This window comes from Eulemur rufifrons, chromosome 3, assembly GCF_041146395.1.
Source record: "Eulemur rufifrons isolate Redbay chromosome 3, OSU_ERuf_1, whole genome shotgun sequence".
NCBI classification, from domain to species: domain Eukaryota; kingdom Metazoa; phylum Chordata; class Mammalia; order Primates; family Lemuridae; genus Eulemur; species Eulemur rufifrons.
Window position 1 is genome coordinate 81,010,049 of NC_090985.1, and position 12,617 is coordinate 81,022,665.

Below are 12,617 nucleotides of genomic sequence, written 5' to 3' on the forward strand. Positions count from 1 at the left end.
TGACAATGCTTTAAAAAATCATTTTTTATCTTTTAAACAGTTTCCAGTGTCTCTAGATTTAAGTGCTTAGACTAGCAAAAATAATCCTATAGGATGCTTATTTTGTTTAGAAAGAATTCTAAATATTTTACTCTTAGAATTGCTTTTAAGTCAATTTCTAAATATAAATTTATTTTGTTTTTATAAAGTAATTTTAAAGTGGAGAAATATATTCAGCTTGCCCCTTTCATAAAAAACAACACTGTGAGGAAACCTACGTCTTTAAATGGGAAAATATAAAAATTTTAACATCATTTTAGCAAATTTTTCAGCACAGTGTTATCAAGGATTCAGGAGACCTAAGTTCTAGAGTCATTTTTTTCCATCAAGGAGGAAAGCCTGTGTTTGGAGTCAAGTTACTTTTCCTGTTATCTCAGATTCTCATCTGTAAAATAAAACTATTAGATGAAAGAGTAGTCACTATATCATTTCAATGCAATATTCTTACACTGTGAGTCTCACAAAATACTCACCCTAATTGCTAGTGTCTTTGTTGACTTTAGTCTGTGATGACTCTAAAACTTCTTTTGTGAAATAAGAAAAATATTTTCACCTCTCAAATATCATCAGCTGAGTCACAAGGCCCACAAAGAAGGTCATTTATACCACAGCCTCACCCTGCTACAGAGCCTTCTCTTGCTCTAGTCCCACTCAAAACTGGCCGTCAACCAACAAGTAAATCAGAGCAGTATTCCAAGCACAGTGTATTCTGCTTTCAAATCTAAAACTGGCCACCCAAGTGCTATGCTTCTTTCTTAGGAGTAGAGGGTTCAAGGCACAGCCTGCCCTTGATGTTGGAGGTGATATCCCCACATGCCCTAGACCACATGACTCCTGAAATCTTTACCACTGAGGAAGGCCTCTGTACCTTTTAAGGATCTGTCTCACTTCTATGACATACATCATTCTTGGGCAAGTAGAGTACTTGCTACTTCCCTCTACCCAGGTCTAATTAGCCTGTCACCATAAAAAGAGGACTAGATTGATAATTAACAGAATGGTGAACTGATCAAGATCCCTGCTAAGTTAAGACAGAGAGTAGGAAAATTAACATAGCCATGGAGCAAGACAAGGAAGGTATATTCTTATCTTTACCACATAAAAGAAACTACTTACAATCATTTTTACAGATGTGAATTGGAACTTAGTAACTGCATTTTAAGTGCCAGAGGAAGTTGATATGTTTCAATAAAGATACCACAGCTGGCACAGCAGCTACAATTAGGACTACTACTTGGTCAAATTCACTGCAATAATACAGACATCGACCATGAGCCATTGGGTTTTGCAAGGTCTCAACAAATGAAGTGAACAGAAAGCCACCACCCCTGTATCCTTTAAGTCTTTGATGGCAACTAATCTCTGAAACTCCTCCGAGGATATGATACGGTTTTCGATTTACCATTTTGGCCTGTGGGATTGGGGAATACTTTTGCAATTTCACTGGCTTCTACTTGGCCCTTCCTCACACAGTGGCTTTTACTGCATAAGTCAGGGAATTAATATGAGGCTTCCAAGTGCCCTCAAAAAAACCAATGTACCCTATCACCCTGAAAGTCAGACAAATACGACCTCTTTCTAGGGCCCCTTTATGACTCACATTTAATGGAAGACTACTTCAGCCTCCAACCAAAGCCCTCCCTGAAAGAGTCTGTAGGGCCAAGAAGACATGCCCTCTCGGGGCCCACACCACCACTTCTAATACTGCAGTACTAGGAGCTATGAAATTCTCTGCCCAATTAGCCATGATCTCACTTCCAGAACCTACATGCAACTTTTCCCTAAGTCTTTCCTGTCAAGAGTGGATCATGCTCTTAATATGCACACCTGTCAACCCAAGAGGTGGCCCAGAGGAAGCTGGTTGTACAGGTATGTTCAGAGTTTGGGTCTGTAGATTGGGGTGTATGCATATGTGTAAGTGAGGTCCTCAAGTAGAAAGAAAAGGAAGAGTTATGGGCCAAGGGCTTCCACTTGTGTACTTGTCCTAGGTCTTATAATGTCAGGGGTAGGCATGGCCAGAGGTGCCTTGGAGAAACATAGAGGAAATATTTGTCACATACCCTTCTGTTGAAACTGCAAGTTTCTTTCTCATAAGGACATAGACCCCGCTTCAGGCAACAGACTCTGGGCCTGAGAATTTGTTTAGATTGGGAGACTGAATGAAAGATTACAATTTTTTCATTACAACAGCTGTTAGCAGGCTTCTGCTTACCAGCTCTCAAGTAAAGTAAATACCCTGATGTACTGCCCATATCTCACTTCTCTGAGAACACATGGTCTATTAGCTATCACAACAGGTCCCTGTGGGTCAAGGTTCCCTGATCATGACTCCAGCTTTGCTCCTCATTTTGGTAATTATGTACAACTTTCCTCTGTCAGTGAAGTGCTGCCACTTGGCTTCTGCTAGTTCAGAATCCTTTGGAATTGACACTAATTTGATGATGACATTGATATTAGTTTGATGTCAGTATCTTCTGTCAACACTGGTCAACCAAGGATAGCCACTACTGAACACTCAAACATTCCCCTCACCAGTATTGCTCTTAGACTCAAGCAAGCAGTGTGGGTCCCAGACCCCAGGGAGGCCACCAATTTAGAGTGTTTCTCAAAATGTTCTAAGTCCACCTCAGGTGCATGTGACAGGTTGAGGCCATGAGTGCCATCCAGGTGAAGAACTCTGAGTTCACACTGGGAGCTACAAGGACTGTGGCCCCATTTCTCCCATTTTGGATGCTCTCCAACCATCTAACCTATGAATGAGGTTACCAGATGCCCTGAGGAACTCTAGAATTTTCATCCATTAGACTGTCCTGGGATCCCATGGTCATGTCCAGTTCAAGGAGAGTGGTCAAGTAGGCAAATCTCTCCCACTGACCAGTGCAGTTTTTCTTTCCCATGATCACATGAGATCAGTTTGCCAAAATGGTGTGATTTTGGGTGACTCTCACTCATGTCAGACATAGGACAAGTTCAGGATCTGGGTCACCGATGATCATCCTTGGGTTTGAGTAACATGTGCAAACCCATTGCCTCTTTCACATAACATGTTTTTGAAATTTATCTGCACATTTTTATGGATTGTTCTTTTTTGTTGCTGAATTGTATTCCGTTGTATTAATATAGTAGTTTGTTTATTCATTTGCTATGGTGTACATTTGAATAGTTTCCAATTATTGGCTATTAGTAATAAAGCTGCTATAAACATTTATGTAACAGTTTACAAATACATGTGGATATTGGTTGCCATTTGTTTGGGATAAATACCTAAGAATGGAATTGTTAGGTCATATGTTAACTGCATTTTTAATTTATAAGAAACTGCCAAGCTTTTTTCCAAAGTAGATGTGAATTTTATCTTCCTACTAATAATTTATAGAGTTCCAATTGCTCCATATCCTTACCAAACAATTAGTATTGTCAGTCTTTTTAATTTTAGCCCATCTAGTGGATATGAAGTAGTACCTCATTGTGGTTTTAATTTGGATTTGGCTTATACTGAATGTTAATAGTTTCTATGTGGGTACAATGACCAGCATATTTAATTTTTAATTGAATCCAATGGCCTTATTGGATTTGATGACTAACAATGTTGAGCATCTTTTCGTGTGCTTATTGACCATTCATATATCCTCTTTTGTGAAGTGTCTATTCAAGTTTTTGCCCACTTTTTATTGTTTGTTGTGTTATTATTGAGTTGTAAGAATACTTTATATACTTAGGCTAAGTCCTTTGCTAAGCACACATATTGTGAATATTTTCTTCCATTCTGTGTTTGCCTTTTCATTCTCTTAATGGTGTCTTTTAGAAAGCAGGTACTTATAACTTTGATAAAGTCTAATTTATCATTTTTCATGAACACTTTTCTGCATACTCTCTAATAATCTTTGCCAGTCCCAAAGTAGTAAAAATTTTCTTTTACTTTCTTCTAGAAGTTTTATAGCTTTAGCATCTATGTTTCAGTCCATGACAGATTTCAAAGTAATTTTTGTGTACAGTTTAAGATTAATATTGAGGTATGTTTTTAATGTGGATATCCAGTTGTTCCAGTGTCATTTTTTCAAAAAACTCTCTTCCCCCAATAAAACACAATTGGCTCCTATGCTTAAACAAAAAAAAAAAAAAAAGAAGAAGGAGAAAGAAAAAAGAAAAGAAGAGAAGAGAAAAGAAAATAAAAGTTAAGTTGATCATACATACATGAAAGGTCCATTCTGGATTCTCTAAACTGTGCTATTGATCTATATGTCTACCTTTATGCCAATACCATACTAAGTGATTGCTATAGCTTTATTGTAAGTCTTGAAATAAGAAATGTACCTCCAAATTTGTTCTGTCTCAAAATTGTTTTAGCTATTCTATGTCCTCTGCATTTTCATATAAATTTTAGGATAAAGTTGTCAATTTATTTTAAAAAGGGGAAGGAGCTGCTGGGATGGTGATTGGCACTTCATTAAATCTACAGACATGTGGAGAGAATGGACTTAATAAATATTGAGTCTTCCAATCCATGGACATGGTATATCTATTTATTTTGTTTTTTTTTCTCTTATTAATTACTTGAAGGTTTCAGTGTAGTTGTATTGCACATCTGTTAAATCCTAAGTATTTTATATTTTTGATGTACTATAAAAGGATTATTTTCATTTCTCAATTGTATGATGCTAGTGTATATAAATACAATTGAGTTTTGTATACTGATCTTGCATTCTGTGACCTTGCTAACTTCACTTAATATTTCTAAGTGTTTTTTAGAAGATTCCTTAGGATTTTCTATATAGACAATCATGTCCATTGCAAATAGAAATAGTTTTCCTTTTTCCTTTCCAACTATATACCTTTTCATTTAGTTGTCTTATTGCACTGGCTATTATTTTAGTAGAATAATGAGTGAAAGTGATGATAGTAGATATGTTTATTTCATTCCTGATCTATAAAAGGGAAAAATTTAGTCTTTCACCATTAAGTATGATATTAACTTTGGATTTTTCATGGATGCTTTTATCAGGTTGAGGAGGTTTCCCTTTATTTCTACTATGTTGAATGTCTTTATCTTGAATATGTGTTGAATTTTATCAAAATCTTTTTCTGCATTTACTGAGATAGTTATATGATATTTCATCCTTATTTGGTTAATTGGTTAATTGTTAAACACATCTTTTGATTTTCAAACATTAAACCAAGTTTGCATTCCTTAAATAAACTCTACTTGACCATAATGTATGATGTATGCTTTTTAGTGTATTAATAGATTCAATTTGCCAATATTTTATTGAGAAATTTTGAATCATATTCATGAGGAATATTTGGTCTCTGATTTCTTCTCTTATAAATCTTTGTCAGATTTTGGTATCAGGGTTATATTGGTCTCATAAAATAATTTTGTTAAGCACTCCCTTCTCTATATTCTAAAACAGTTTGTTATGATTGGTATTACTTCTTACTTTATACATGATAGAAATTACCAATGAAACCATCTGGGCCTAGAATTTTCCTTGTAGAAAAGTTATCTTTATTAAAAATTCAATTTCTTTAATAGATACATGGTTATTCCAATTTGCCACTTATTCTAGAGTCACTTTTGAAAAGCTGTGCTTTTTAAAAAACTTATCATTTCATCCAGTTGCTAAATTTATTGGCACAATTTGTTCTGAATTTTATTTTCCTATTAAAATCTGCAGAATATGTAATGATATTCCTTCTTTTATTTGTGACATTGGTAGTTTATATTTCTCTATCTATTTCTTGACTTGTACTGTTGGGACTTATTGATTTTATTAATCTTTTAAAGAATACATTTTAAGCTTTGTTAATTTTTGTTTCTATGTCATAGATTTCTGCACTGATTCTTTACTATTTTTTCTTTCCACTTATTTTGAGTTTAATTCACTCTTTTCTGTAGCTCTTAAAATTAAAACTTACATCAAAAATTTTAGCTCTTTCTTCTCTTCTAATATTGGCATTTAAAGGTATAAATGTCTCTCTAAACATTGCCTTTGCTATATCCCACAAATTTTGAAATGTTGTACTTTCATTATCACTCAACTCAAAATATCTTCTTATTCCCTTATTATTTCTTCTTTCAACCATGGGTTAGACATGTGTTATTTAGTTTTCAAATGTTTAAGAGTTTTCTAAGTATTTTGTTGATTTTTAATTCCATTATGGCCATAGAATAAACTCTGTAATAAAAAAATCTTTGAAAATCTATGAGATTTGTTTCATGGCTTTGTTATTAGATATATTTATGATTGTTATATCTTCCTCATGAATTATTCTTTTTGTGATTTATAAATGTCCCTCTTTATTTCTTATAAAACTTTGCCTTAAACTTTTTTTCAGAAATTAATATAGCTGCACCAACTTTCTTGCTATTTGCCTGAGATATCACTTCCCATACTTGTATGTTCGATTTGCACATCTTTAAATTTAGAGAACATCTCTTATAGACAGCATACCCTTGTACTTGCATTCTTACCTGATCTTATGATCTCTGACCTTCAATCAGAATATTTTACATTAAATGTGATTTACATCACATTTATATATGATGTAATAATTGGTATGATGTGTTTAAGTCTACCACTTTGCTATTTGTTTTCCATTTGTCCCTTCTGTTTCTTGGTTCTGTTGCTTCTTTCATTGCTATTTTATTTCTGTTTCTTCTATTGGTTTCTTAGTTATTTTTAATTAATTTTTAGTGTTCCTCCAGGGCTAACAATCCACTAACTTATCAGAGTCTATTTAGTGCTTAAATTGTACTACTTCATACTTGACACTTACCACTTTCTTCTTCATGCTTTCCACTTGTTATTTGACATGCGGCACACGCTTCCTCACACTTCATACTTTACACTTCACAAATCTAGTCTTGTTACAATAACACAATTCCAGTCCTTTACTGCCCCCAACCTTTGTGTTTTTAATCCATATATTTACTTCTACATATATTGTAAAGTCCACTTCATAATCTTTTATATGCACCCTTTTATTTACCATTCCTGGCACTACTTTTTTCCCCCATTTCTGTAGACTTGGGTTTCCATTCGGAATCATTCCCCAGCAGCCTGAAAAATGTCCTTTCGCATTTTTTGTTTTATTTTACAGGCCTGCTGGATCCAAGTTCTCTCAGCTTCCATTTATCTGAAATGACATGTCTTTATTTCACCCAATTTTTAAGGGATTTTTTTTTCTAGATATAAAATTCTGAGTTGACAGGATTCTCCCCACATCCATCAGCATTTTAAAGAAATTTTCATTGTCTTCTGGTCTCCACTGTTTCTGATAAGTCAGCAAACATTCGTATTGTTGTTCACTTGTGTCTTTTTTTCCGACTGCTTGCAAGATTTTCTTTCTAGTTTTCAACAGTCTGATAATGATGTACCTAGATGAGGCTTTCTTGGTATTTATCTTTCACTGAGTTCAATTATTTTCTTTGATTAGTAAGGCAATGTTCTTTCATCAAATTTGGGAAAACTTGGCATACATATTTTTCCTACCCCATTCTTTCTTCTCTTTTTAGGACTCCTATAACACATATATTAGATCAGTTGATATTTTCTATGTTCCTGAAATTCCATTTCTTTATCTTTCCTTTGCCATCTTCCATCTGCTGTGAAGTCCACCTGCTGAACTTCTCACTTAAAGTACAGTACTTTTCTATTCTAGAGTTTCCATTTTGTTTCTCTTAATGGTTTTTATTTCTCTGCTGAGATTCTCTATCTGTTGATTCAATCAGACATTTTTTTCAATTCTATAAACATATACAGTCAGATGGCTGCTTTAAAATCTTTGCTAAATCCAACATTTGGGTCATATCACATTCAGTTTCTATTATTACTTTTTTATTGACTATGGTTCTGTATCTTTGTTTGTGCTGTATCTTTGTTTACCTAGTAATTTTTTACTGGACATTGTTAGGGATACCTTACAGAGACTCTAGATTCTGTTATCTTCTCTCTGAAGAATGTTGATTCTTATTCTAGTAGGCAGTCCAGTCACTGGCAAATCACTTTTCAATTGTGCAGGTTTGGTTTTATGTTTTTTTATGAAGGATATATAGAAGCCCAAGCTGTTCCCAAGTACCTCTAATTTGGCAGGAATCAACCTCTAAAATATGTCTCCCCAGCAGATCTTGTCAGGACTTGGTTTTAGGCTTTGTTAGGGTGAGTATAGAGCACTGGGCTTCAACTGGAGATGATTTTCTCCCCAGGTGACATTTGGCAATATCTGAAGACATTTTGGATTGTCAAAACTGACATGGGAGGCACTCCTGGCATCTAGTGGGTAGAGGCCAGGAATACTGCTGAACACATAGTACATCTCCACAAAACAAAGAATTATTTGGCCCACAATATCCATAGTACCAACACTGAAAAACACTGGTACGTCTTAGGACATGGTCCTCACTCGTGCCTGGTGGGTTAGCAAGGTGTTAATGAGGCCCTCCACTCTGCCTGGAATAGACCTCCAATGACTTTCCATACTACCTGATGTCTAATATGTCTAATACGTTGCTCTCTGATAAGCCTCATATAGTCTTGCTCTGCAGATGTTCTTTGATGGAAGGATTTGCAATACTACATTACAAGGGAATGAGTGGAGCAATAAGAAGAATTTTTTCAATGGCCCTTTTTACAATGTAGCCACTTCTGCTTTTAGGGCTAAGAATTTTTAGTTCATACCATTTTGTTAATGCAAACCTTTATTTTCTTTTGAGCACTGGACTTAATGAATGTGGAATCTCTGAAAACATGTCATTATATTTTTATTATGATGTATATTTGATGTTTATGGATAATTTTGTTGAATATCAAATTCTTTTTTTTAATTTCCCATATTTTTTCAATGTGAGGACTTTTTTTTTTTTTTTAAGATTGAGCCCTGATACAGTTTATTTTATTATTATTTTTTTTTTCCATTTCAGCTTATTATGGGGGCACAAAAGTTCAGGTCACATACGTTGTCCATGTACCACCTATCCCCCCAAGTCAGAATATCAAATTCTTAAATTCAAAAAGTAGTTTAATCTGATGATACAAAAAGTTATAAATGCTGGCCACATGACTAAAAAATTACTTACTTGCTTAGGAATTACCTTGCATATATGGATGTGATTACTGCTGTTGGCATGGAAACCTGACCCTTTGCCTTATACTTCATTAACATTCATTATATTTTTACTCATATTGTTGGTTTCCCCTACTAAGGGAGTTAATGACAGCACATGGTAATTAGGGAGCCAATGTATAAGTAATGGAATAAAGTAAAAGGCTGAAGACAAAAAACTTATAACTTTCCCAAAGGAGTTTTACGACCAGGTACTATGGATAAGATACACCACCCTACTTGAGCCAAAAAGTGTATCAAGGCCCATCATAGATATGTTTTGTCTCAAGCTCAACAGACCTGCTCTATCCCACTGCCTTCTCACCCATGTCAATCCTTCCTCCCTTCCAACACAAAAATCCAAGCTTCAATTCGGATGCAGCAATGAAGGATATTGCTTTCACCCATGCACTGTTTTTCTAATCCATGAACTGAATTCATTCTCTCTTCATTCTAGTAACGTAATACATAATTAAAATAAAATTATCCTCACACTAGAAATTATACTTAGCTGGTTTGGAGTCTACTACCCTACCTAGTAAAACATAACTGTTCTGGAGTATTAGAAAATCAAGGCATTCTGATAGAGGTAAGAAGAGATAACAAAATAAATGGGCCAATCAATAGTTTGCAATAAACAATGATGGTCATGTCTAAATACTGATTTATTTATTGCATTAATTTGACTTTTACGTCTTTACCATGGTGCTTTTTAATTTTCTGAGCACACTAAAGAGTTATAAATTCACTTGACTTTTCAAGAGTATTCAGTATTGTTGACTTTTGTTCTTGTTTGTAAACTCAGGGAAGGTAAAGTCAAGTAGACTTTCATTGAATTTGCTTTGTTCAGTACAAAAAAAATAGTATTCAATTTCTATTTGATGATTCGAATAATGGCTAAGCTTACCAAGGCTAGAAATGTGGATGGTAATTTGTATATTCATAATCCGTGCTCAATAAAAGGAAGAGAATTAGCTATATTGAAAATATACATAAATATTGGGATCTTCAGGAAAATTAAAATAAAATATATACATATATAAATATAAGAGTAATATTTGAAACCTGGAAAACATATAAAAAAATTATTTTTCAAAGATAAATACTCTTAGTACTTATCATTTTCATGTTCTCACCTAGCAAGTGGCGGGCTGCAAAAGTGCTACTTTAATAACCAGGATCAATATGTTATTATTTAGGCTGCCAATCATTTTAACGATAAATTTTACATATTTGAATGAATCGTGAGTGTTTTTATAAGAAAAATATGGCATTTTATAGCTAAATATCTTGAACTCCTAACTTCTGCTTATTTTACCCTTTCTAATTACCAAATCATGCTTGGATACTAAATGAAAAAAAAATACATCTGTTTTCTAAAAAAGATTACAAAATGAGTACTTTGTTTTAGGGTTTATATTTATTTTCCAATTACATTTATTGATCTTACAGGCAGAATAGTATCTTGATCTCTCTATTACATTCAACAACACCAAAAATCTACAACTCTGGTGTCAATAGCAATAATTACTAAAAATTGAGCAAGCAATTTACAACTATCTGCTATTAAGGAAAATGGATTCAAAAGGCAAATATAATTACAATAACAATAAAATAGTATTTATGTGTGTTAAGAGATAAATAGGCAACATAAATTTAATACCTCAGGCATTTTCCTAATTGTGATATTTACGCAAATTTTGGAAATTGAGAAGCACTTTGTCTAGTCACTAATGATCATGAAAAAGAAAATACATAAAAGTGCCTACTTAGCTAATAGTGCATGTTCAACTCTTTAGCTTGACATTGAGTGGTACTATTATCCCTTTTAAAGCATTAGAAATCAATTACCTTTGCCACAAGCTTTTTTCCCCACAGATGGACAATCTGATGAAGATGCCCTCATTTCAGAAACTAAGGTCATTAATGTTTATCTTTGCTTAAAACATTTCAGAAGCCTTCTGAACAGAAAGAACACCCAATCTTAAACTACTGGATGAACAGCGACATCTGGTGGTCATTATATCCCTAAACAAAACATTTTAAAAGCATGAACTCAGGAGTATCCATGAAACAAGTGAAACTGCCACCATGTATTATTAATATTGTATTATTAATATTGACATAAGTGTATTTCCAATGCTCCTGTATAAGAAAATTATGAACACTTCCTAGTAGATTTCCTCTGATTCAGCAATAATATAAACTGAAGGAAAACCTAACACTAGGCTTCTAATCTTTATTCTTAACAACCCTTTCACAGATAAATAGCCTGTGTAGATTTTTATAAAAATCCAACTTTGATTTCTTCATGTCTCAGCAATTGTTTCTATCAGAGTGACATAAAAATTTAAAACACACTGCTTCACTTGACCAGCCTTAAAAGATAAAAAGAATTTTAAAATGCTATGAATTATTGAATAATCACTTCTATGGCTCTTTTATGAATACACAGATTGGAATGTCACAGCAACAAAAAGATCCAGATATGCCATAAGATGACACACTGATGTGCAAAATTAAGACATTATAAAAGCTGCCAGTCTATTAATTATTATTGAGTTGCATTTACCTTACAGGTGTTATTAAATTTTTATTATCAGAGCACATCTAGTTCATCGAGATTTTCTGATACAACTATATCATTACATGGAATTGTAGAATCAAAATGGAATTACAGAATTGTTTTGCCATCAAAAACTCATTGTTTCCTAGGTATGACTGTTTCCTACTAGTGAAAAAGTCAGCATATTCTTTGGCTATTTTGGACAGACCATCTAAGACAGTCCAAGCAAGCTAATATAGTTCACTGCAACCTTAGTCCATCATCTCTACACAAGCTACCTATCTGAAACTGTTCCTAAGGCCTTTATGGCCAGCTCCAGAGAAACTGCCTTCCTGTCACCATGAAAGACTTTTCCAGAGCATAAACCACATGTTGCTGTTCCATGGTTGTTCATGGGACACATGGGGATTGTTCCTTCCAGATGAACTGGGGTACCGCCCAAAATGCCTAGACATACATGAATGAATAGAGGTGGGCATCACTATCTATCCATCTCCCCTAAATTAATTGCCAAGGGCTAAGATTAGACCTTTCTCTTTAACAAGGTTTTGTTGATGATCACAAACAGATGCAAGGCCTGGACAAGTTTTTGTGTTAGTGCACCAGCCTCCCCAAATGAAGAATGAACATATTTGGTACTCCTGGATCATCAAAATACCCACTACCCAGCCACATGACATGCTAGTGATTAGCTGGGACATTCACCTAAATGCCACTTATGTGCATAAAGAAGGCAGTAGAGGCCAAGCCCCCCACTGACTGGGTACAATGGTCCACAGGAGTGATGTATCACAGGCATCATCAAAGTGGGGACCACGTAGAATGGTAAAGAACCATCGTAATAGCACTTAAGACTTTCATGTAAATGCTAGGCAGACTTGTTCCAATTGGCATCTCATCCCCAAGCACT